The sequence below is a fragment of the Acipenser ruthenus genome, chromosome 2 (assembly GCF_902713425.1).
Source record: "Acipenser ruthenus chromosome 2, fAciRut3.2 maternal haplotype, whole genome shotgun sequence".
In the NCBI taxonomy this organism is placed as follows: Eukaryota; Metazoa; Chordata; class Actinopteri; order Acipenseriformes; family Acipenseridae; genus Acipenser; species Acipenser ruthenus.
The window spans coordinates 104768085-104794304 of NC_081190.1; the positions used below are offsets into that span (position 1 = coordinate 104768085).

At 44.3% G+C, this 26220-nt stretch overlaps 1 long non-coding RNA gene across 1 annotated transcript; it reads right to left on the reverse strand.

Annotated features, from left to right (window-relative positions):
* Positions 1–190: 190 nt before the first annotated feature.
* On the reverse strand, positions 191–11422 carry LOC117408417 (uncharacterized). The gene is made up of 5 exons (XR_009309588.1): positions 11299–11422; positions 5581–5949; positions 4603–4704; positions 1208–1326; positions 191–953 (listed from the first exon to the last, which is right to left on the reverse strand). It is a non-coding gene; the product is annotated as an uncharacterized LOC117408417 (long non-coding RNA).
* Between the last annotated feature and the right edge of the window lie 14798 nt (positions 11423–26220).

Genomic DNA, 26220 nt, shown 5'->3' on the forward strand with positions numbered 1-26220 from the left:
AAAGAAGGCATGCAGTGGAAGCCCATCTGTTAATACACTTTCCAATAAATTTTACTTATATATTCACCACACATCAAATGTACAACAGAGGAGATGAAGACAGCATTATTTAAAAAAAAAGTATTATTTTCAAATGCATTTTATTACAAGTTTAACTTACAGTTTTTTTTTTTTTTGTTTTGTTGCAAACTGTAATGTTGGTCCCATGCGCCATCACAGCCCAAGCTGTTACCAACAGGAATGAGAGACTTCTTTATTATACACAAAACAAAACAAGGAAACAAAGGCACAAGGGCCAAAATCAAATGTTTAAACAAAACAATAAAGGCTGGGCATTCATCTTCAATGGGCATTCACCTTCAATGGGCATTCACCTTCAATGGGCATTCACCTTCAATGGGCATTCACTTTCAATATACATTCACCTTCAATATACATTCACCTTCAATATACATTCACCTTCAATATACATTCACCTCCACTCCCTTCACCAAACAAAGGCTTTCTCCCCCTTTTTATACATGTGGCCATTCCCCAATTAGCACTCAATTACGTGATTGGGGAATGGCCTCACCTGTGATTGTTGGCAGGAGCTGATTACAGCCCATCCCTGTGAACCTTACATTCCCCCACACACTATTTACATCTGCAGGGCTGTCATTCTGCCACACACTCCAATACCAAGTGATCTGAATAATGTACCTGGACTTTGTGTTGGTTTTTGGCTTGTTTCTTATTGCTTACTGTAACAGTCATGTACCGGGAATGTCTTGTATTTATTAAGGAGTCTTGACAGGCTTGAATCTGTTTGAATTAGATACCGGTTCTCCTTTGGCTGTTTTGTCTGTGAAAGTGGGAAGTGTTGACAGTCTGACTGGCCCTCATCTGTCATCCTCATTTTCATTGCTCTTCACATCAAAATAATCACAGGACTCATAAACTGTGATCTCAGCCTAAAAACAAAACAAACAAACAAATATATATATATATATATATATATATATATATATATGTAGACAGTAATCAATCAGCTGTTAAGCATAGCATGATGCAATTAAATCTCTGTTTATGTTGTAACCAAAATATAGTGAAGCTGTTTGTATTCTCACCACTGGAAGCCTACTTCAGCACTATTTTTATAGGCAAGTCAGGTCTAGTTCTGTGAGAAAGATGTTCAGAATTGAGCTTACAGAGGTGTATGACTCACCCATTGTGTGGATCCCTGGGAGGAGGAGGAATTCGCCTCAACGGCCTCCTGTGGCCCCTCTATTGCGTCCATCTCTAAAACGCTTTCATAATCTGCAGCAGCCTCACCTTGATCTTGGGCTTTAATAAAATAATGAGTAAGTATATTGAAATGCATTCTAATTGTTTGTTTAAAATTCCCCTATGTTCTATGGTGTTTGCCAGTGGAATTGAATTTTAAACAGGCTGTTCAATACCTGCACTTGGGATTTCTAGACAAGCTCTGCCAAGTAAAGGCAGATTTATAGAAACAATACAATAACTCAACATAGGAGCAACAGCCCCCACAACCAACTTGAATGATTGCAAACAATAAAATAGTATAGAAAGTGATACAAACAAAATGTAATTACATCTGAAGCTTTAAATAAAAATACAATCTGCAGTTTCTAATCATATTTTAGCTGCATGTACTGTAAATGCAATGAAGCTTGAACTATACAAGTACACATTTTTTGGGGCAATACTTGTAATATGTTTGAAATGGAATAGCCAACTTACTAAAAAAGTTACATTTTATATATTAACCTGTGGCAGAGGCAGTGCCAAGGTACCCAGACCTCTCAGAGTGAGACAGAACCTCTTTGTCTCAGTTTCGCGCAGTTCCACTCAGAGGAACTCGGGAACTCATTTAAGAAGTGTGTGTCATTTCTTTCAAATCTTTTTTTTTTACCAACCATGTGTACCATTGACATTGGCAAACCAAATTGTAAGTTTTAGTGGAAATAGCAGTCCCGGCCCAGGAACAGGGCAGCAACGGGCCAAAGGTGGCGGCCACGGTGGGATGTCCTCCTCCCACCCAAACAGCCGTAGTGTTCCGGTGGACCGCGCACAGGCCGGCTCCTCCGGCCAAGGAAATTTTGGGGGTGGTCTCCAGATCTCCCCCCCTTCTTCATGGCCGGCAGCTCCCCTCCGAGGGGCTCTGACCACAATTTCTCCTGCCACAAAAGTGCGGCTGGGGAAGTTGGTCTCCTGACCTCCCCCCCCTTCTTTGTGGCCGGCAGCTGCCATTCATGGGGCTCCAGCCACAGTATTTCCTGCCGCATGGCAAGACTGGTAGCGACCCCAGGCAAAGCAGGACCCTTGTGAGGCGACGGCAGCAGCTGCGGACCCTCGGCAGGCGACGGCAGCAGCAGCGGACCCTCGGGAGGCGACGGCAGCAACAGCAGCAGCGGACCCTCGGGAGGCGACGGCAGCAGCAGCGGACCCTCCGGAGGCGAACTCGGGAGGGGAGCCCCTGGGGCAGCGGGAGCTCCACTTCTCCCTCGTACCCTGTAACTGGTGGCTCTCCAGGTGATGCGAAGCAACAGGCAGCCCCAGGCGATGCGAAGCAACAGGCAGCCCCTGGCGATGCAGAGCCACAGGCAGCCCCAGGCGATGCTGAGCAACAGGCAGCCTTGGGCGAAGCGAGGCAGGCATCCTTGGGCGGTGTGAGGCAGGCATCCTTGGGCGGTGCGAGGCAGGCATCCTTGGGCGGTGCAAGGCAGGCATCCTTGGGCGGGTGTGAAGCAGGGCAGGAACAATCCTTCCCATGACGGTGGAGGTGGAACCAGCAGGTATTCACCCTCTGCTGGTGGAGGTGGAGGTGGAACCAGCAGGTATTCACCCTCTGCTGGTGGAGGTGGAGATGGAACCAGCAGGTATTCACCCTCTGCTGGTGGAGCTGGGAGGGGCAAGCAGTCCTCCCACGGCGCTTGAGACGGAACCAGCAGGTATTCACCCTCTGCTGGTGGAGGTGGGAGTGGTAAGCTGTCCTCCCGCGGCGCTTGAGACGGAACCAGCAGGCATTCACCCTCTGCTGGTGGAGGTGGGAGGGGCAAACAGTCCTCCCACGGCGGCTGAGGCGGAGCCAGCAATCATTTACTCTCTGCTGGTGGAGGTGGCGGAGGCAGAGACAGCTCCTGCTGCTCTGCTCCTAGCGGTGGAGGTGGTGGAGGCAGAGGCAGCTCCTGCTGCTCTGCTTCTGGTGGTGGAGGTGGTGGAGGCAGAGGCAGCTCCTGCTGCTCTGCCCCTAGCGGTGGTGGAGGCAGAGGCAGCTCCTGCTGCTCTGCTCCTGGCGGTGGAGGTGGTGGAGGCAGAGGCAGTTCCCGCTGCTCTGCTCCTACTGGTGGAAGCGGTGGAGGTGGCGGAGACAGAGGCAGCAGGTATTCTTCCTCTGCTGCTGGAGGCCTGGGCGCTGGATGCACGGGCTCCCCCCTTCTGGGCGCTGGATGAACGGGCTCCCCCCTTTTGGGCGCTGGGTGCTCGCGCTCCCCCCTTCAGGGCGCTGGATGCACGGGCTCCCCCCTTCTGGGCGCTGGATGCTCGCGCTCCTCCCTTCTGGGCGCTGGATGCTCGCGCTCCCCCCTTCTGGGTGCTGGACACAACAAGACTTCGGGCTCATCCCTTTCTTCATCTGTGTCCCGGTCGACCTCTGGGCAGCTTTCCTCCTCATGCCCAAATCGATGGCAGTACGTACACCACTCCTCCTCCTTCATGGAGTCCTCCCTTTGTATCCACCATGCGAGATCCCATGGCCAGAGCTTAGGGTCCATCCTCTGGCTTCCACTGTCCTTCTGTTGTGGGGGCAGGCCATTCCTCTCTCGTCCCCTTTTTCTTCCCATTATTTAATTTTTTTTTTCTCCAAACAAAAAAACACTATTTTTGGGAAAAAAACAAAAAAAACGCACTTTGCTGTTCCTGGCCCGGCCTCCTGGAGGCGTTGTTTATCCCACCGCTGCCACCATATGTGACCGATCTGTTGTTGAGTGGCGTGTGAGGTGACGTCACGGACCAGGAAGTACCAGAAACAAAACAGTGGATGGGCGGGTGAAGCTGAACTCTACTGCGGTCAGCGTATTTATTAAATAAACAAAACAGAAACCAAAGGGCACATTGGCCAAACAAATAAACAGAAACAAGTATATTTACATATAGCAATTGTTTTTCGCTCTCCTTGCTCATTTTCCTGTGTTCTCCCGTACTCTCCTCTGTACACTCTCCACCCCGCATACTCTCTGCTGCACACTCTCCCCGCAGCACGGACAGCTGCAGGTTCTTATACTCTGGCCGAGGGGTTAACTAGCTGTTAATTATCTTATTACCCCTTGGCCACAGTCTGCACGAGTTTAGTAAGGATGCGTGACTGTCAGCTAGTTAAATAATCAGTAGCTGATCAGCCACGCATCCTCACAAGGTTTTTAAATTATAAAAACAAACAACAAATACACGGCGCTTTGATCTGCGACGCAAACAAAAATACAAATAATAATAAATATATATATAGGGGCGGGACACTCCACCACATTGGGTTACTAAACCTGTAACATTTTAGTCCATCCCCCCCACCCCCCAGCTGTTAACAGTGTGAATTATTACCTCTTGACATCAGTATTTTCCATTTCCACAGAAGAGTGATTATAAGCAGCACAAAAAACATTGCAAGAAGGACACCTACAGCCGCTCCTGAACCCAAGGAGCCTGTGATAAAGATGTAAAGATGACACTTCAGTATTTATGAGAACACTTTATGTATACACAACTGAAAGCATGGATATAGTCTGGAGAGGCATACAATGTAATCATTTGTTAGATTGCTTCAGTAAAATAGTTTCAGATTATGAGGCTGTGCTTTTTTTGTTACAAAGCATTATATATACAGCTCTGGAAAAAATTAAGAGACCACTGCAAAATTATCAGTTTCTCTGGTTTTACTCTTCCTAAGTTAAAACATTAGTATTGTGTTGTTTAAAAATGAATATGAACTTATTTTCTTTGCATTATTCGAGGTCTGACAACAATGCATCTTTTTTGTTATTTTGATCAGTTGTCATTTTCTGCAAATAAATGCTCTAAATGACAATATTTTTATTTGGAATTTGGGAGAAATGTTGTCAGTAGTTTATAGAATAAAACAAAAATGTTCATTTTACCCAAACACATACCTATAAATAGTAAAACCAGAGAAACTGATAATTTTGCAGTGGTCTCTTAATTTTTTCCAGAGCTGTACATATATATATATATATATATATACACCCCCTGTCTGTAAATTAAAAATCAAAACTATCAGCATGATGAAAAAGTTCATGAGCTTAATCGACAGTATGTCCAGAATAGTATTGAAGAAGAATTATCAAGTTTCATGACAATGACAAAAAAACAATGCAAGTGTGACAGATAGACAGACACCCCTATATATCTCAAGAATCTGGTATTATCATAAACGCATGCTAAATAATGCTGATACAAAGTGTGTTTTATGTTTTATATTTACTGAAATTCCTGTAAATAATACAAAAACTATCAGCATGATGAAATGTATATGCTGGTTATTCTTCAAGTAGTTCCACTCACTTTTATTCTGTACTTCATGTACATATAGCACTGTTCCACTTCCATTTCCTCTTTTCAGCGTAGGTATTTCAGCTACTGCTCTGCAGTGGTATGTTCCTGTGTGATTTTGGGTGAGGTTGGCAATTCTCAACTCAGTACCTGCATTGTTTGCGTTTATTAACATAGTAAAAGATGGATTGTTTCTTTTGATATCCGAGTAATTTTGTTTGGTAAACCAAGATATAATTCTTGATTGATTCTTCCACCATTCCACTCGTATTTGCTCATCATTCTCAAGTGTTTTCCAGGAGCAATTCATCTGAACGGATTCTCCCTCTGCAGCAGTTATATCAGGAGGAGACTGGGTGATATTTATTTCTCCCTTGGCGTCTGTAAAATATATATATATATTTATTTATTCTTAAAGGCATTCATGCACAGCAAAGTTTTTTTTCTAAAAAGAGGTGCAGACCATAAGGCACTTTAAGGCACTTTACAGTGCCTTGCGAAAGTATTCGGCCCCCTTGAACTTTGCGACCTTTTGCCACATTTCAGGCTTCAAACATAAAGATATGAAACTGTAATTTTTTGTGAAGAATCAACAACAAGTGGGACACAATCATGAAGTGGAACGAAATTTATTGGATATTTCAAACTTTTTTAACAAATAAAAAACTGAGAAATTGGGCGTGCAAAATTATTCAGCCCCCTTAAGTTAATACTTTGTAGCGCCACCTTTTGCTGCGATTACAGCTGTAAGTCGCTTGGGGTATGTCTCTATCAGTTTTGCACATCGAGAGACTGACATTTTTGCCCATTCCTCCTTGCAAAACAGCTCGAGCTCAGTGAGGTTGGAAGGAGAGCATTTGTGAACAGCAGTTTTCAGTTCTTTCCACAGATTCTCGATTGGATTCAGGTCTGGACTTTGACTTGGCCATTCTAACACCTGGATATGTTTATTTGTGAACCATTCCATTGTAGATTTTGCTTTATGTTTTGGATCATTGTCTTGTTGGAAGACAAATCTCCGTCCCAGTCTCAGGTCTTTTGCAGACTCCATCAGGTTTTCTTCCAGAATGGTCCTGTATTTGGCTCCATCCATCTTCCCATCAATTTTAACCATCTTCCCTGTCCCTGCTGAAGAAAAGCAGGCCCAAACCATGATGCTGCCACCACCATGTTTGACAGTGGGGATGGTGTGTTCAGGGTGATGAGCTGTGTTGCTTTTACGCCAAACATAACATTTTGCATTGTTGCCAAAAAGTTCGATTTTGGTTTCATCTGACCAGAGCACCTTCTTCCACATGTTTGGTGTGTCTCCCAGGTGGCTTGTGGCAAACTGTAAATGACACTTTTTATGGATATCTTTAAGAAATGGCTTTCTTCTTGCCACTCTTCCATAAAGGCCAGATTTGTGCAGTATACGACTGATTGTTGTCCTATGGACAGAGTCTCCCACCTCAGCTGTAGATCTCTGCAGTTCATCCAGAGTGATCATGGGCCTCTTGGCTGCATCTCTGATCAGTCTTCTCCTTGTATGAGCTGAAAGTTTAGAGGGACGGCCAGGTCTTGGTAGATTTGCAGTGGTCTGATACTCCTTCCATTTCAATATTATCGCTTGCACAGTGCTCCTTGGGATGTTTAAAGCTTGGGAAATCTTTTTGTATCCAAATCCGGCTTTAAACTTCTCCACAACAGTATCTCGGACCTGCCTGGTGTGTTCCTTGTTCTTCATGATGCTCTCTGCGCTTTAAACGGACCTCTGAGACTATCACAGTGCAGGTGCATTTATACGGAGACTTGATTACACACAGGTGGATTCTATTTATCATCATTAGTCATTTAGGTCAACATTGGATCATTCAGAGATCCTCACTGAACTTCTGGAGAGAGTTTGCTGCACTGAAAGTAAAGGGGCTGAATAATTTTGCACGCCCAATTTTTCAGTTTTTTATTTGTTAAAAAAGTTTGAAATATCCAATAAATTTCGTTCCACTTCATGATTGTGTCCCACTTGTTGTTGATTCTTCACAAAAAATTACAGTTTCATATCTTTATGTTTGAAGCCTGAAATGTGGCAAAAGGTTGCAAAGTTCAAGGGGGCCGAATACTTTCGCAAGGCACTGTATATATTAATGTCTCTGCAGAGTTAAAATGACATAAGAACCGTTTACACTGTGCTTGATGGTGCTCGTAGAAACGAGGCTGGTCGCACACTCAAAAATCTCTTCTTCTTTTAGACTTGACCGCTAATATTATGCATCAGATTCCTCTTACATTTGTTTTTAAAAAAAAAAACTTTTTTATATTTATTGAACCAAAATGTGTCGAACATTAGATCTTAATCCATATATGGTACATTTTAGATCAACATTCTATTTCTATTTTATGATTTATGGAAAATAGATGTATTAAGAGCACCCTCATCGTTTACTGAAATTAACAAAGCCAGAAAATGTATCTTAGTTTGGCTATATTCCAGAGTAAATTTTAAATTGGGATTGGTATTGTTTATGTAATCTCTAAACAAAAATAGATCACTCTCAGATCCCGTCCATATTATTAACACATCATCAATATACCTTTTCCAAAACAAAACATCCCGTAAGAGTGGGTTAGAGGCAGTGTCATTAACATATTGTTTTTCTCAATATCCCATATATTAATTTGCATAGTTTGGAGCAAAATCAGAGCCCATGGCTGCATCTTGAATTTGTAAATACAATGTATCCTTAAATAAGAAGTAATTTGATTCCAATATATCTGTAGTTAATTCCAAAAAGAAATCCATGGGTAGATCGTTTCACTTTACTTCAGAATAAAATGACAGTGCTTCTAAACCACTCTCATGTGGTATGTTAGTATACAGACTTTCCACATCGATAAAACTAAATATACTTTTGTATATATACAAATTGGAGTCTTGTTAGTACCTTATGAAATGTTTCACCATCAAAAAAAAAAATAAGGAGGCTTTAAATACTGTACAATAATGGACAATAAAAAATGGGTACTGTAACACTATCAATACAGAATAAGGCCACCAAAAAGCTGTTATTCTTTCCCACTTTGGCTGCCTCACAAATGTTACCGAAACAGACTTGCAGCAGTGAAATGCAATTTATTCATTAGAGGCAAAGTTAATTTATACAAAAATGTGTTTTTCTATTTTTTTTCAACACCTTCTTGTCCTAAAAAAGTTTTTGAGGGGTTGTTACTAAGAGCTCATTTATGTTAATTTGCCTTATGGGTCTGATATTTGATAGAAGATAAGGTCAGTTATCTACAGTTAATGACTTCTGTGGAGGATATTAATTCCAAAACAGTACCCCTGCAGCACTGTGCAATGACTTACCAGGCTTTCGGGTCTTGTTTGTTTCACATACAGTTGTAGTCAAAAGTTTACATACCCCAATGGAAATTTATAATTTCTAAAAATGTCCCGAAAACAAACAATTTTAGGAAAAATCTTTTGTAGCAAAAGTTTTGCTTTTGTGGATGAGGAAAAACAGTTACAAGAAATAGTCTACAATTATTTATTTCAGCAATTTTTTTTTTTTTTTTCTTGCAAAACTCCAAAGATGCTAATTCAAAAGTATTCATACTCTTTGATACTATGATAGTGATTGTCTACAAGGTGCTAGAAATTTCAATATGATAATGCAGAACCTAATTCTAGAAAAGTCTAGAAAATGCTGGATTGTAAGTGAACATTCTTAGAGAGTATAAAAGGGTTAGACATAGGATGATTGCTGTCATTACCAATAAGTCAATATGGGAAAAAGTAAAGAGCTATCTGAAGACCGTAGGCAGAAAATGATTTATTGTCATAAAGCTGGAGAAGGAAACAAGAAGATTTCCAAGCATCTGAGTATCCCAATTTCAACTATTCTATTATCAAGAAGTACAAGACTCATGGTACTGTCACAACGCTCCCTCGGTCTGGAAGAAAGAAGGTTCTTTCACTAAGAACAAGTAGAAGAATTGTGAGGAAGGTTAATAACAATCTGAGATTGACTGCTAAAGATATTCAAAGTGAATTGGCTGCAAGTGGGACTGAGGTTTCCATTTCAACCATAGGTCGAGTATTGCATGGTGAAGGTCTCAATGTTCGCAGGCCAAGGAAAAAGCCACTCTTAGGAAAACGTCACAAGGACAATTGCTTAAAGTTTGCAAAACGGCATTTGAATGATGGATATGAGTTCTGGTCAAAGGTTTTGTGGAGTGATGAAACAAAAATCGAGCTATTTGGTCACGCTGATAGTCATTACGTTTGGAGAAAGTCTAGTGAGGCATACAAAGAAAAGAACACCATACCTACTGTCAAGCATAGACGTGGTAATATTTTGGGTCTATTTTTCCTCGAATAGCACAGGAAATTTAGTTCCAATACATGGTAAAATGGATTCCATAGCATGCCAAAAGATATTGACCAATCATCTGAAACCCTCCTCTACGGTTTAAAGCGCAACTGGACGTTCCAACGCGACAACAATCCAAAGCTGATGAAATTGTAGACATCTATTTCTTGTAACTTTATTTCCTCATCCAAAAAAGCAACATTTTTTCTACAAAAGATGTTCCCTATAATTATTTGTTTTTGAGAAATTTCTAGAAATTATACATTTCTATTTGGGTATGTAAACTTTTGACTACAACTCAAATTAATTCTCGTTTACGTGTCTTATTTGCAATAGGTGTCAGATTCAAATGAAAAGATAACGAGATTCTCCAGCATTTCTCAGAGAAGCAGTGTAAATGAACAGTACATTATCCCCTGTGTGCACAGAGACCTTCCTACATTCAAAAGCTGTAGATCTGAAAAATCTAATATTACATTTCTATTGCCTTTCAGATTTATTTTCCCCCACGTGGCTACAATTTGTGACCCATAACCAAATAGACATTGCAAATGACTCTTTGTACTAGAGTACACAGTACTAGTTTGATCACTTTATTAGATGTGTTCTTCCTTTCTGAAAAAAAAAAATGTTAATGACAATTTAGAGTAAAGAGCTTTGAGAATCAGTCCCTCACAGTATTTCTAGTGTGGTACAGAATTCGATCAGTACTGAGAACAAATCACCAATCGGATCAGGGTGTGTAAATCTACTTTCATGAAATAATAACTTATACTTTAAGCACTCTATCATAGGACAGGTGATTTTACCAGTATACATTTAAGAGGTTATCATGATTAGACCATTTGAAACTGGATACCCATTCTGAAGACCATCTGGATACCCTTCAGTAAATCACAAGCTCAGATCTGGTAACTGAACAACGCATTAGTTTAATCACAAGACACATAGCTTGCACTGTGATATCCATTAGAAGTTTTCTTGTTTTTGTAGCCTCTTTGAAACTAATATTTTTAACCAGCACTGCATCCGAATTTCAAAGTTGGAATCCATTGAACGGTTTCACCTCAAGAAACAGTAAGTTCATTTGTGAGGGATGCAATCAATTTCTGTTTATTGTCAAGGTTTCTCTGCACATGTTACTTTTGAAACATTTTACAACAGATAGACTCTGCCTACTAGATCAAAAACTTCTCTTCATTTTTGTGTAAAAATTATACAATTGCTGTTGAAAGTTGTATTGTGATATCCAAAGTCCCTGGTAAACTGAAAGTGTTCATGCGCAACTTATCTAATCTTTAAACTTCTTGTAAAAGTTCTTGACCACCCTTTTAAATATTTAAAAACGCTATTACATAAAAAGAAAAAATGTACTTACCTATGGAATACCAGTAGGCAAAAAAAAGATATCCTTGAAGCATTGTGAGTTTGTTCATTTTCAAACTGTGGTGTGCACAGTTGCAAAGATGCTCATCAGGGCATCACTGTGAAACTATCGTGTGACGTGCATTAAACCACTGATCACTATCTCTCTGTGTATTTAAAAGAGGCGCTGAAATCACTCTGCATCTGCCTGGTCCACGTTGGTCACAAATTGTAACCACAGACAAAGAGGGATGTAATAGAAACGTAATATTATTTCAGTCAAGACAATCTTGCGTTAAATAACCACCTTTATTAGAATACAAAAACTTACAAATTTCCAAAAACATTGAACCCAAACAATGGGTGAATAAAAATAGTTGGAGAACAGCCTCATCCCTTGGAGCATCCCAGTGCCACCTGCTAAAAAAGAAACAATAAAATAATAAATCTATGTGACGTGTTCATCACTGTGAACAACAAATATTAGGCTGGAACACAGAGGATTTGCAGAGAATCCCTATTCAGAATTGGTGCACTGTGTTCATCCCGGTGAAAAAAAACAAAACCAAACCAAAAAACAAAAAAATGAAAAATAAAAATATATGTAAATACATATATAATTATGGCCACCTACACCACATTACACATTTTGCTGAATGTGAAATATCAAAAAATATAACCCCCCACGCCCCCCCAAAAAAATATTAATATCACACAATGTGAAATCTACTTTTGTGTGACTGAAGGTAACGGAAGGAAGAAAAAAAAAGCTAAAAGGAAAAATATCTCCGGGGGCCCTAGACCTTCAGCTGCCTCCACTCCAGGCCTAAAAAAAAAAAAAAGCATATTTACACATAATAGGTGGCATCGTATAAGCAGAATGCAGTTTGTTTAGATTTTCTTTCGATATCACAAAGGGTATGGTAGGGCTGGATATGGAATAAAGTCCTTTAGGATGTTGTTCCAGATGATGTTGGGCAACAAGAATGTCTTTAATATTGTTCCTTATGTAGATCTCATAAGCCTCTGAAGACCACTGACCAAGCTTTTTAATGACATGCACAGGAATGTTTGCTGAGCAGCTGTGGTTGCAGCTCCAGTCCTGAGGGAATGGCACGAATACTTCGAGGAAGAAAGGCTGCCTTTTTGGAGATCTTGGAGTCTTGCAGAAACCAGGACCTGGAGACTGCCGGGTTCTGCGCACATAGAAACAGCATGTGTGGTTTGGGGTCTGGAGACCAGATATCAGCATGGAAGCATGGGGACAAAAAAAAAAAAGCACAGAATTAGTGCAAGCAATGTGAACAGTTTCTCCGTCCCTTAATTTATCAGATTTGTTTACGAAAGATAAAAAAAACACTCCCTGAACTACAGTAGGACCCCTTCAGGCAGCCACAGGGAGCACAAAGGGCAAACGCAACCCGCACGACACGCTACGTGCTCCAAATGCACGGAATACATCACCCGAGATCGAAGTTCAAGGTGCACGTGAACTGCAGCAGCACGCATCGACAGGCAGCTAGAAGCAGAAAGAGAGATTAATACGATTAGTACGATATTTTTACATGCTTTAAAATGTATGGATTACATAACCTGAGATTGAAGTTTAAGGTCTCCGATGCAGGTGTCCGATAATGGATCAAGGAACAGATTAGAATAGATTTTCTATTGGATTCGTCCTTTTGTTCCAGGCTGAGACCTTCGCTACCATTGCTTTTCGAATGGCCTCTATCTCCTCCATCACCTCGGCCAGCCCCAGCCTGCATTAATCCGGCCCCCCCTCCACCTCAGCTGCTCGAACAGCAGTTTGGCTCCGATGCTCATCTTCCTCTTTAGAGGTGTCCTCCCACTCCTGCGCTAGTTGGAGGGCATCTTGCAGGGAGCGCAGTTTGGACAGTCGTAGGTGTTTGCGCAGCTCCCTGGGGCGGACTGCCTCCACAAACTGGAAGTGCGCTTGTTCCTCTTGCTCTCATGCTGGTGAACCTGCGTAGGCGTGCCACGCTTCCTGCTCCAGTTCCGATGCCAGCTTTGCCAGACTTCCTCCGGGACAGCGCAGTCTCCACCTGAATTGCACTCGTAGCAGCTCTTGGTCCCCTATGCTGCCGAACCTGCGCTGGAGAGCAGCGGTCAGAATGTTCAAGTCGCCCCCTCTTCCTGCGCCAGGTTCAGCAGCACCATCTGCGCATCTCCCCGCAGCACAGGCGCTCTCTCTTCAGGGGTCCGCCCACACAGCTTTTCCATCACTCCCATTTGGGTGTTGAACGCCTCCTAGCTTGAGGTGTCGTTGAAGCTAGGCAGTTTGGTAGGCAGCCTCCGCTCCACGGTGGGCTTCTCCCTGCGCCCCCTCTCCATTGCGGGCTCATACCTGTGCCCTCTCTCTGCTACGGGCTCGCTCTTCAACCTTCTCTCTGCTGCTCTCTCGGGTTTCAGCTTGCCGCTCGACCTCTCTCCTGGCACTCTCCATGAGGTCCAGCCATACATCACAATCTCCTCATCAGTCAGGCACCATCAGCTTGAGCCCACATACTTCTCTTACTCTTCCTTCTCACAGCCAGGCTCCTTCAGAACCACTTCTAGCACCAATGTGATGAGACAGGGGCAATGGCTAGCCCTTACAAGGACTCCCAGAAGCGATCACACTGATGTGATTGGCAGTAGAAAGGAAAGACAACTGACCCGCTCAATGAATGCTCAGGCAGTTTATTATTGCAGATAATAAACTCTCAAAGGGTGTCTGCTTAAACACTATAAAAGCAGAAGGGGTGACTACAAGGAAGTACCCCCCTCTCACAGTGAACACCTGCCCTCGCCCCCCAAACCTTCCATGACTTCCATGTTCCAAAAGTCCACTGAAAACCGTGAAGCACGAAACACATTACATATTTGCGCAAATATCCCTCTTGAAAAATTGGACAACCAAAAGTTACGTAAATTCTTCAGACTGAGTGTAGCAAATGGTGGAGTGATTCCTTTAATAGCCCAGCTGAGACATGAATATTTACTGTGAAAGATCGTGTTCATGGTTGGTAGGTAACCGAGTGGTGCAGGTGGTTGGGAGAGGAAGCAGATGGGAAACCAGAGCTCGAAGAAGTGAGGCGTTCTTTATTAACCAATAAACTAAGGTTCCACTTAAACATTCGTGAAGGGTCCTACAAAAGGGCCGCAGCTTAATACACGGTCTTTGCTTAACAGACCAATATCAATTCCTAAAATAATTTTTAATTTAATAATTTTACTGTGTGTTCCTTTCAGGAATACACAGTCCCATGTTGGTTCTTGAAACCGTAAATATCCCCTGTTCTACTTTTGGGCTCCGTACTGGTAAGTATCAGTTCACATTTGGCTTAGCCACTGTTTATTGAATGTCCTTTAGTTTAAATCCTTTCTCTGAACTTTTTTCAGGTTTCGTTGAGGTTCTCCTTCTTAATGCTTTATTTTTATTTCAGGTACCCAAGGTTTCTTCTTTGTTTCTGTGTACAACCCATATTGTTAAATAATTTAAAAAAAAATGTCCATAACACACAGTCCTTCTTTAAAGGCCGTTCCTCGGCTCTGCTGTGGCTTTCTATAATTCAGTCTATTTTAAACAGGGTGGTTTCTGTTTAACAAGCAGGAGATTATGGAATTGGTAAAACAGTCTGGTTGCTTGTCAGTGGTCACTGACGAGTTGACTGATGCCCAAGATCAGTATGGGTTTGTGACAGAAATACAATGATTCTTGGTAGTAAATCTCCCCCCTGACCTGTGAGGGCACTAAGCAACGAGAACAGAGTTCCCTGGACGGGCTGGCCTGGCAGTTCTTTCCCAGGGTTCAAGGGAAGTCGACCAGCTAGAAAGGGGGCAGGACTCTGTTGCAATGATGCATTGATCTGGAAGGGAAACGACGTGGCACAGATTGGAGGGGCAGTTTCACTCGTTTACCAAGGGGTCAAGTGTGACGGCATAAAAGGGGATGGAGAAACGCAATCTGTTCCTTTGCTTTGGTTTGAGTTTTGAACCTGTAAGGACTGTGAGACACTCTGTGAGAAATAAAGCAGCGTGAGTGTTTTGTTTGTTTGTAATTGTCTTGTTTTGTAAATTACTAGATGGCTAACATGATTCCGGAGCTGTCGCCAAGGGCCTGCACAAAGATGGAACAGCACTGCACTACTGTCACGTATAAACCTGTATCACCCACCACGAGCACTACTGCACGCACCCAGGACTGGTGACCATGTTAGTATTATTGTGGGGTGAATATTTGTGTTTATTGTTTGGGACTGCAACCCGTTATTTACTCCATGCAACACACATTGTTGTGTATTGCCGGGGTCTTATTATTTGGTCACCAGACCTGGATACAATAAAATCCCTTTTCAACTGGATTCTAACTCTCTTTGTCTGTTTAATCACGCACTGCATCACTCCTGCACCTGTATCCACTTAACCACTTTGCCACAGGGTTACACATTGTATCTGTTTTGCAAGACCTAAATGGTGAACACGCACCTGATGTACTAGAACTGAAAGCTGTCCTGGCAGATTCACTTTACCTACAGGCTGTTAATTACAATACCATTTCACAAGCTATTGTAAAGTGCTTGAATAACTTTTACCTCTATATTTGATGTTTTAAAAAATAATAATAATAATCTGTACACATAATTTATAAAAGAGTTCCATGCACATTCCCCGAAATCTGATACTTTACCCATGACACTGCCGTGAATTTTCCGCAATTTTCACAGGCCTTAAGTATAATCCCTAGTCCGCAGTGACTCCCAGTAGAAAAAAAGGAGGTTGTGTCGACATGTCAGGAAAAAGAAAGACGCGCAACTGCATTGTTATGACAGAGAAAGAATGAATCTTGGTTATAAATCTCCCTCCCGACCTGTGAGGGAGCTGTGTAAAGGGAGTGCCCCGGACTGGATGGTCTGTCAATTCATTCCATGGAAAGGTGGAAGTCGGCCATCTTGAAAGGGGGCGGAGCTACAGTACTCCAAGTCATTGCCCCAGAAGGGAACTGATGTGGCAACTGCGGATTAGAGGAGAAACGGTTGCACTCGCTAACCAAGAGGGTGTGACTGACGGTACAAAAGAGGACGTGGCGAGCTGATCTGTTTCTTTGTTATGGTTAAGAGCGAACCGCTAAAGGAGAAGCAAAATTATACCGTGAGTGTTTGTTTGTTTTGTCTTGTCTAATTATATACTTGTTTGTTTATTAGACGGCTAACATGTACCGGGAGCTGTCGCATAAGGCCAGCACCAACCCAGACAGCACTTCAGAACTGTACACAAATAAATTGTATTTCACCACTTGCACGTTAGGACTTGTGTTTGTGTGTGTGTCTTTGTGTGTGTTACACTGTGTTTATTATTTAAAGACTGTAACCCATTATTTGAAACAGTGCAATACACAGCAATGGGATTATTCTTTGCAGTCACCAGCCCGGGATTACAAAATAAACCATTGTCTGGATAGTGAACTTTGTTGTCTGTCTTCTGTTTCGTAATCACATCACCTCTACACCTGTTTATTATATTATTATATATTAAATATAAGAATATTTTAAGAAAAATAAACCGTTGTTAGTATTTGCCTTTATTAATAACATTTAGTTAATTAAATACTTAATTGCACAATCACATTTTATCATATATCCTATTAGCAGAGCTGTAAACCCACTGTCTAATCGATGGTTTACTTTGTCTATACCCATTAAAAATACACATACATAAACAACACATTTTTTAATAAAGTATTCATGTCCTAAAATGATTACAATACAAACTTTAACAAGACAATTACACAACAAATGATATGTTTTGATTTAAATGTGAGGGTTAAGGTCCAATGTTTCGTTAAGCCTGTGAGGTTCCATTGATTTCAGAGAGTAAATCCAGAATGTCTCCCTTCTCATAAGTTGTTTATCTATATTTCCCCCTCTATCAGTCTCAGTGATTGTGAGTTTCATAGTGACTGACGATGGCATTGTTCATATTCCTTATCACTGCTTTATGTTCTACTGTTCTTATTTTCAACTTCCTTTTAGTTTGCCCTACATGAAATCAGGCCACAAGGACATTTAAGCACGTAAACTACATGGGTTGTGTTACAATGAACTAAACTTTACATTAAGTATTTCTTTCCAGAATGTGGGTGCATAAAATATTTAACATTATAGGTATTAGAACAATGAACAATCTACCACATCGATAGTTACCATGAATGTCAGCAGTTTCACTAACCCAGTTTTTCTCTATAGGCGATTTATACATTGAGGATACAAGAGAATCTTTGATATTCCTACCTCTTTGTGGGAGGGGGTGGGTGATTCACTGACACAAGAAACAGCAGGTGTACTTGAAGCACCGCACAGGTGCCCAGTTTTATTGTGCTGGGTGTACTTTTTATTTTTAGCCCGCAGAGGGCGCTGTTCACCGTGGTCTGCGTACCAACTATGGTAACACAGAACCACGGGATATACCAGTCCGGTACGGTTCAAGTGCGGGCGCACTTACAAGTGCTCAAACAATAATTCCAAAACCAAAGGTGGGAAAAAAAACAGGAAAATAAAACACAGTAACAAAACTACAAAAGAAAAGGTGCTGCACTTCGGCAGCGTTACCCCAGCCGTCGCTAGCCGCACGGCCCGGGTCTCCGTCCTACTCTGGTCGTCTCCTCAGCCTACCCTCACACTAGTACACACGGGGTCTGCCCACGGGTTCCCCACTACAGTTAGGATCTTTCTTTCTCGTTGTTTTCCTCGTTTTTCTTTTTGGTCCCGGTTCTCTCTCGGTCCCGGCTCCCGTACTTCCCAGTACGTCTTTTGTTTGTTTCTTTAAAAGGGCAGACCTGAGGAAACAGCAGAGTATTATTTTTATAGGGCACACAATCCCATTAGAGCCCGCCTACCAGCCACTCAGAGAGGGGGAAAGCGCACACCCCCTCCTCCCCACCTCTCCGTGTCACCGCCATGACTGACAGGCCGACCCCACGGGACTGCCGCCCCCTCCCTGCAGCATCGTGCCTGCGTCAGACGGCCAGTCCAGATCTCTCCCTGTTACACATCCTCCCCCTCAGAATGGCACCACCGGTCCATTCGAAATCCTACACCCCCATGCCTTCCCGAGAGAAAAAATCAGCATTTAGATGGTGTTTTCCTGCTCGGTGGACAACCCGGAAGGCATAGGGCTGCAGGGCCAAGTACCACCGCGTGATCCTGGCATTATTATTTTTCATCCGGTGAAGCCATGCTAAGGGGGCATGATCTGTAATCAGGGTGAAGTGTCGCCCCAGGAGGTAGTACCGGAGTGACTCGACTGCCCATTTTACGGCGAGACACTCCTTCTCGATGGTACTATAGTTCTTTTCACGGGGAAGGAGCTTCCTGCTGATATACAGGACCGGGTGCTCGCTTCCCCGCACCTCCTGAGACAACACTGCCCCGAGACCTGTCTCTGACGCATCCGTCTGCAGGGTGAACCTCTTGCTGAAATCAGGACTGCACAGCACTGGCTTGCTACACAGCCTTCGCTTCAAAGCGAGAAAGGCCCTCTGGCACGGCTCCGTCCACTGAACCGTATTTGGGGCAGCCTTCCGGGTGAGGTCTGTCAAGGGAGCAGCGAGCGTGGCGAAGCTCGGGATGAACTTCCTATAATAGCCCGCTAGTCCCAAGAAAGAGCGCACCTGGGTTTTGGTCGTAGGGACCGGCCAGTCAGCCAAGGCCTTCACCTTAGCAATCAGCGGTCTGATCTGGCCGCTCCCTACTCGATACCCCAAATACTCCGACTCACTCTTCCCAATGGCACATTTCTTTGGGTTAGCAGTGAGCCCAGCCTCCCGCAAGGATTGCAATACCGCCGCTACCTTACACAGATGACTCGGCCAATCCTCACTGTGGATAACCACGTCATCTATGTAAGCAGCGGCGTACTGCTGATGGGGCCGCAAAATGCGATCCATCATCCGCTGGAAAGTGGCTGGTGCTCCGTGCAACCCAAAGGGCATGGTCCTAAATTGGTATAACCCGAAGGGAGTCGAAAACGCCGTCCTCTCTCGGGATTCCGGGGTCAGGGGTATCTGCCAGTACCCCTTCGTTAAATCCAGTGTCGTCATAAAATGAGCCGTGCCTAGACGCTCCAGCAACTCATCTACCCGAGGCATGGGATAAGCGTCAAACCTCGATCTCTCATTAACTCGCCTAAAGTCAATGCAAAATCGAGTTGACCCGTCCGGCTTATCCACTAAAACAATTGGACTGTTCCAGTCACTTTGGGACTCCTCTATCACCCCCAGTCTCAGCATTTCATCAATCTCCGTTTTTATTACCTGTCTTTTACGCTCAGGTATGCGGTATGGCCTCTGGCGAACTGGCGCCCCCGGCTCAACTTCAATGTGATGATGGGCTACTCGAGTCTGCCCCGGGACGGGAGAAAACACATCAGGAAATTCCGTCACCAGCGCCCGAGCCTGACATTTCTGTGTTGGTGTCAGATTTTCTGCAATCTGTACCGACCCTGTTTTCGCCACCACAGAAAGATCAGGTCCCAGGTCGGTGACGTCATCTGCTTGCGCCACTACCAATGCCTCCGGTTGCAGCCAGGGCTTCAAGAGGTTTACATGATAAATGTGTTTCTCTCTCCGTCGCTCCGGCTGGCAGATCTCATAATCCACCGTCCCAACCCGGCGTGTAACCTCAAAGGGTCCTTGCCACTTAGCCAGAAGTTTCGACTCAGAACTGGGTAATAATAGAAGTACTTTATCCCCCGGCTGAAATGTGCGTAACCGGGCTCCTCGGTTGTACTGCGTCTCCTGTCTGTGCTGAGCCTGCTGCAAATTGTCATGCGCCCATTTTCCCACAGACTCAAGACGCTTGCGCAGGTCCAACACATACCGGACTGTATTAGTCGAATTATCCTGCTGCTCCTCCCACATCTCTTTGACCAGATCAAGCACACCCCGGGGTCTTCGCCCATACAGCAGCTCGAATGGCGAAAAACCCGTGGAAGCCTGGGGTACCTCTCTGATCGCAAAGAGAAGGGGAGGAATCAGCTGGTCCCAGTAACGCACATCACTATTAATAAATCTGCGCAACATGTTCTTAAGGGTTTTATTAAAGCGCTCCACAAGACCGTCGGTCTGAGGATGAAACACCGAGGTCCTAATGGTCTTAATCCCCAAAAGTTTACATGTTCCGCGGATTAGTCGGGACATAAAGTTGGTGCCTTGGTCGGTCAGTATTTCTTTGGGGATCCCCACTCGGGAAAAGACCTTCACAAGCTCGTTGGCAATAGATTTGGCTGAGGTAGAGCGAAGGGGAATGGCCTCGGGATAACGCGTGGCGTAATCCAGAATGACCAATAGGTGTGTGTATCCCGCCGCACTCCTCTCCAGCGGCCCAACCAAATCCATTCCAATACGCTCAAACGGAGCTTCCACTAGGGGCAACGGCACCAGTGGGGCTCGTGGAACGGCTCTAGGACTAGCCTTTTGACACTCCCCACAACGTTCGCAAAAACGTCTGACGTCACCATCCAGCCCCATCCAGTAGAACCGTGACACAAGCCTTGCTTTAGTCTTATCCCTGCCCAGATGACCAGACAAAGGAATAGCGTGAGCCAGCCGCAGCAAATCCTCCTTAAAGGGGTGAGGTATCAGCAACTGGTGACGCACTTCCCCGGTCTGGGGCAATTTGTCGACACGGTACAGGAGGTCTCGAGCGATTTCAAAGTGAGGGTACGTGGCGGCGCGTCTGGGCTCGACCACCCGACCATTAACCACAGCTGCTTGGTCAAAGAGCCTGCCCAGCACGTCGTCACGCCCTTGCTCGAGTCGGAAGTCACGGGAACAAGCTAAAAAATCAGCTCCCATGGCTTCCAGCTCGGGATCAGGTCGGTCCTGAGCGGAGGCAGCCGAACCAGACCCCTGCGCTGGCTCCGCGGCCTCCCCCCCAGACTCTTCACCAATCGCCCCCACCTGAAACTTTTCAAGCCCCCTCCACTGCCAGCCCTCATTCTTCGCAGCCCGGCGCTCCCGTTTAGTTTTACGGGGTTTAAATTTATGACAAAACCACTCCGGGTCCCGAAAGGGAAAGATCTCTCCAATTACTTCCTCTTTCGTAGCCAATAGGGAGGACGGGGCCGTCAGGGCAGCCAACCAACTTTTGAATTGCCCACAGTCCCGTCCCAGAACTACCGGTACCAGCAATCGAGGACACAACCCCACCTGCACCTGTGTCATCTGCTGTCCAATTTTCACCGTTATGTTAACCTTAGGATATGAGCGTACATCCCCATGAATACATTTAATATGCACCCGTCCCAATATTTGCTTATGCCCCGGTGAGATTAGGCTATCCTGTATTAGGGACTGACCACACCCTGAATCCAGGAGCGCCTGGGTTTTTGTACCATCCACTGTCACAGGAATAACAAAACCCGTCTGCTGGAGTGACTGAGGTAATTGAACATGCTTACCTGGTCGGCTGAGGTCACACTCCATCACGGGACAGTCCCGCGCGATGTGGCCCACCTCCCTGCACGTCCAACACCTCGGTGGACTGGTTTCTTGCCTCGGAGCTCCAGCAAGAGGTGGAAAAACCGGAGCCATCAAAGGGGCTCGTCGATAAGGTGGCCGCGCGAGACCCCGGTCCGACACCGCAGCAGCCCGCGGGGAACCCCACCCCGCTCCGGTTCCCGGGCCGGGAGCTCCCGCGGTCACCCCTCGACCAAATACTTGGCTACCCCTCCCCCCCAGTCCCTTCGCCCTCTCAGGGCCCAGTAGAGGGGGTGCTTCGGTAGCCACACTCTTCCCAGGCAGTCTCGTGGGCGTTGGCTCCGCTGCCTGGTATTGTTCCGCTAACTCGACCGCCCGATCCAGTGTGGCAGGTGCCTGCCGCTGTACCCACAGCCGAGGTCCCGGGGCCAAACACTCCAGGAACCGCTCTACCACGATTACTTCCACCAACCGGGCTTTGGTGGTGGCATCCGGGTTCAGCCAACCCATGGCGTAATCCTTAACCCTTTGCGGTCCATTTATTAAACGCGCGTCAGGCACGCCAGGAATAATTAATTTTCACACGCGCAGTTAATTTTATACGCGCTGTTTAAAAGTATTTTTTTTCACAGTCAAACGGGTTTAAATGGCCCTGCATATCAACAAAGCACACACTAGGCATCTCCAGCCCCTCCCCAGCCTTTTGTTTGCTATAGCGTTCAGCTGTGTAAGAAATAAATAATAATAATAATAATAGTCGTACATACCGATCGATCATCTCCAGATCACTCGTTTTATCACCAAACTCCTCAATAATGCGATCAAAGTCATTATTTTATTACTATAACATCTGAAAAAAGCTCTGCAAATGTCCATGATAGTCTCAGTGCGCTGACGCACTTAGCCAGCTTGTTTATTATGGACGCCCATTATCTGATACCTGATACCATGTATGACTATTCATGAAATACGCCTTTTTTTTTTTTTTTTTTTTTTCCGACTTGTCTCGGCTCCTGTCGCTACCACTCGGCAATTGAATGGTTTTCTCGGCTTTTTCCGGAGAAAAAACGACTAAACACCCGTTTATTGCGTTGCTATAATGATGTCGGACCCAGTCCGACAAAGGACCTGTGAGGAATAATTGCAATGTCGGACCCAGTCCGACAATGGACCGCAAAGGGTTAAGACGGTGGGCGATGGTTCGGGGATGCTCCCCTGCAGCGAAATGCTCTCCCCGGAACTTTTTCCTATAACCCTCCGGCGTGGCCCCAACGCGATTAAGGATAGCCGTCTTCAGCACTGGGTAATCCAACATCTGCGCTGGGGACAGCGTTCTCGCCGCTGCTTGAGCCTCTCCCGTCAGCTGAGGCAACAGGTAGCTGGCCCACTGTGCCGGATCCCACCCGGCCGAGGTCGCCATGGCCTCAAACACCTCCAAATATGCCTCAGGTCGATCCTCGGCGGTCATTTTCGTGGGCCTCTGTAACCGGGGGTCTGGAGCTGCGGGTCTAGCCGCCCCCTGCACCGCAGCCATGAGGGTCTGGCGCAGGAGGTCCATCATGGCGGCGAACTGTGTGGCATCCATGATTTATTTTGTGCACTGCCTTTATGGGCAATGCCAGTGAATCCCACTTCTGACACCACGTGTGGGAGGGGGTGGGTGATTCACTGACACAAGAAACAGCAGGTGTACTTGAAGCACCGCACAGGTGCCCAGTTTTATTGTGCTGGGTGTACTTTTTATTTTTAGCCCGCAGAGGGCGCTGTTCACCGTGGTCTGCGTACCAACTATGGTAACACAGAACCACGGGATATACCAGTCCGGTACGGTTCAAGTGCGGGCGCACTTACAAGTGCTCAAACAATAATTCCAAAACCAAAGGTGGGAAAAAAAACAGGAAAATAAAACACAGTAACAAAACTACAAAAGAAAAGGTGCTGCACTTCGGCAGCGTTACCCCAGCCGTCGCTAGCCGCACGGCCCGGGTCTCCGTCCTACTCTGGCCGTCTCCTCAGCCTACCCTCACACTAGTACACACGGGGTCTGCCCACGGGTTCCCCACTACAGTTAGGATCTTTCTTTCTCGTTGTTTTCCTCGTTTTTCTTTTTGGTCCCGGTTCTCTCTCGGTCCCGGCTCCCGTACTTCCCAGTACATCTTTTGTTTGTTTCTTTAAAAGGGCAGACCTGAGGAAACAGCAGAGTATTATTTTTATAGGGCACACAATCCCATTAGAGCCCGCCTACCAGCCACTCAGAGAGGGGGAAAGCGCACACCCCCTCCTCCCCACCTCTCCGTGTCACCGCCATGACTGACAGGCCGACCCCACGGGACTGCCGCCCCCTCCCTGCAGCATCGTGCCTGCGTCAGACGGCCAGTCCAGATCTCTCCCTGTTACACTCTTCTAAAACAGAATTTTTGTGAAGTTGTAGCGAAAGATCACAGTTGGGGATCATATTCTAACATTTTCCAATCTTTGAAGATGATTTCTTTAACATCATGTGGCAATGTGCCCCGCCCCTGTGTGTATTTTTGTGTTTTATGTTGCATGTTGCGTGTGTTAATGTTGGTGTATTGTAGTTGGTACACGGGATATAATGTGGGTAATGAGCACAAGTATTTAAAATGTATAATTGTATTTAGGCACGGGGATTGCACTTCACTTCACGTGCATTTAAAGTATTTAATAATATGTAAGCACAGGGTTGCACAGATTTAGTTCACGTGCTGGGATTCAAGTGAATAATTAATTGGTAATTGAATCCCAGCACAATTGTATATATAGATGCACGTTTCATTCACTCGGGGTTGTGTGTTCGGTGAGTGGAGAACGGGTGTGGAGAGGAGGTAAATTAAACGAAAATAATAATAATAATAATAAGTGTTTGTACTCACCGTGTTTGTTTGTCTGTTAGTCCACCGTTTGTTTAAGTGTTAGTCTGTTTTGTTCGTCTATTTATTTTGGCTTAAAGTGCCGTGTTCTGTTTTGTTCAACCGTTTATTTATTTGTTTATTAAAACACTGAGCGCTGCCGCGACTCATTTTCAACACAAGTACTGCCTGTCTGTGTGATTCTTTCTGGCCTGATGTCATCCACTACAGCCTGCTTGTCACACATCATTTGAAATGTAATTATACTCAGTTACGAATGTTGTCATCTCGAGTCGCATTACATCAGTAGTTTTTTTCATTAGATTTCAAAAGTTCATTGCGTTCTTTATTCTCAGTCCTCTTAAAGGCTACGTCAGTTAGTCTATTGTTATAACCTTGATTATGCATTTATTTGGCTTTAATTTGAAAATCAGTGTTACTATATATTCTTTAAAGTCTGAGAAACTGACCATAAGGTATTGTGGTAGGGCAGAAGAGAGCCCTGTGTGTTATCAGTGTGGCAGGGCAAAACCCTGCTTGTAAGTAAATGTATTTGTATTTATTTATGAAAAAAGAATGGTTTATGGCAGTATTATGATTTAACAGGAAATGTATTGTTATTGTATGATTTAAATGTATTTGTTGGGGTTTATTTAAAACAAGTGTTTGGATGAAGTTAAAAGCCCCATCCCTGCAAACTCGTCTCCGAATTGATTAATTTGTTGTTAATTCGGAGAGATGGCTACGTGTATATAAATATGTGCGTTTGTGTGTTGGGGGGGTGGGTTGTTCAAGAAGATGGAACGACAGCTGAGGAGAAAGATTAAAGCAAGACAGGAAATGAAAGAGAAAGTAAAAACAGGAAGCACGGTGCTTGCTTGGTGGAGGTAGTTTTGTGTTGTGAGATTTTGTTTTTGTTTAACTCTTTTGCTTTGCTCTGTGAGCATTGTTTTGTTTAATTATTTTACTTTAAATAAATATGCGTGCACCAGTGCTTTCACACGCAAGTACCTGTCTGCCTCTGTGTCAGCTTCCTGGTCTGGGGACGTCAGACTGTCACAGATATATTTGTTAATTAAATGTTTAGGGTGATTACTATCTGCCCGTAGAATGGTATTTCTATCTGTGGGCTTATGAAAAATCAAAGTGTTAATAAGATTAGCATTATTTATCGTAATAAGTAGATCCAAGAAGTGTATTTCAGTTCTGCTGTGTTCCATCATGAATTTCAAATTATTTCTAATACTATTGATATAATCCTTAAACAGAAAAAAGATCAGTTTCAGTTCCTGTCCAAATTAACAATATATTATCAATGAATCTTCTCCAAAAGAGGATATACATAAAAAAGGGTTAGTAGCAATGTCATCTACAGTATGTTTTATTTCTCCCAGATACACAAAACAGCAGGCATGTTGGCCAAAACAAAACAGACAATAATCCAACAAGTATCATGCTGGTGTAAAGCCAGCACGAGTAGCAATTGTTTTTTCTAAATTCCTCTCTCCTCTGAACACCCAACCCCAGTCAGCAAAATCTGCTGGTATTTATATTGTGGTTGAGGAATTAACTGGCTATCAATTACCTA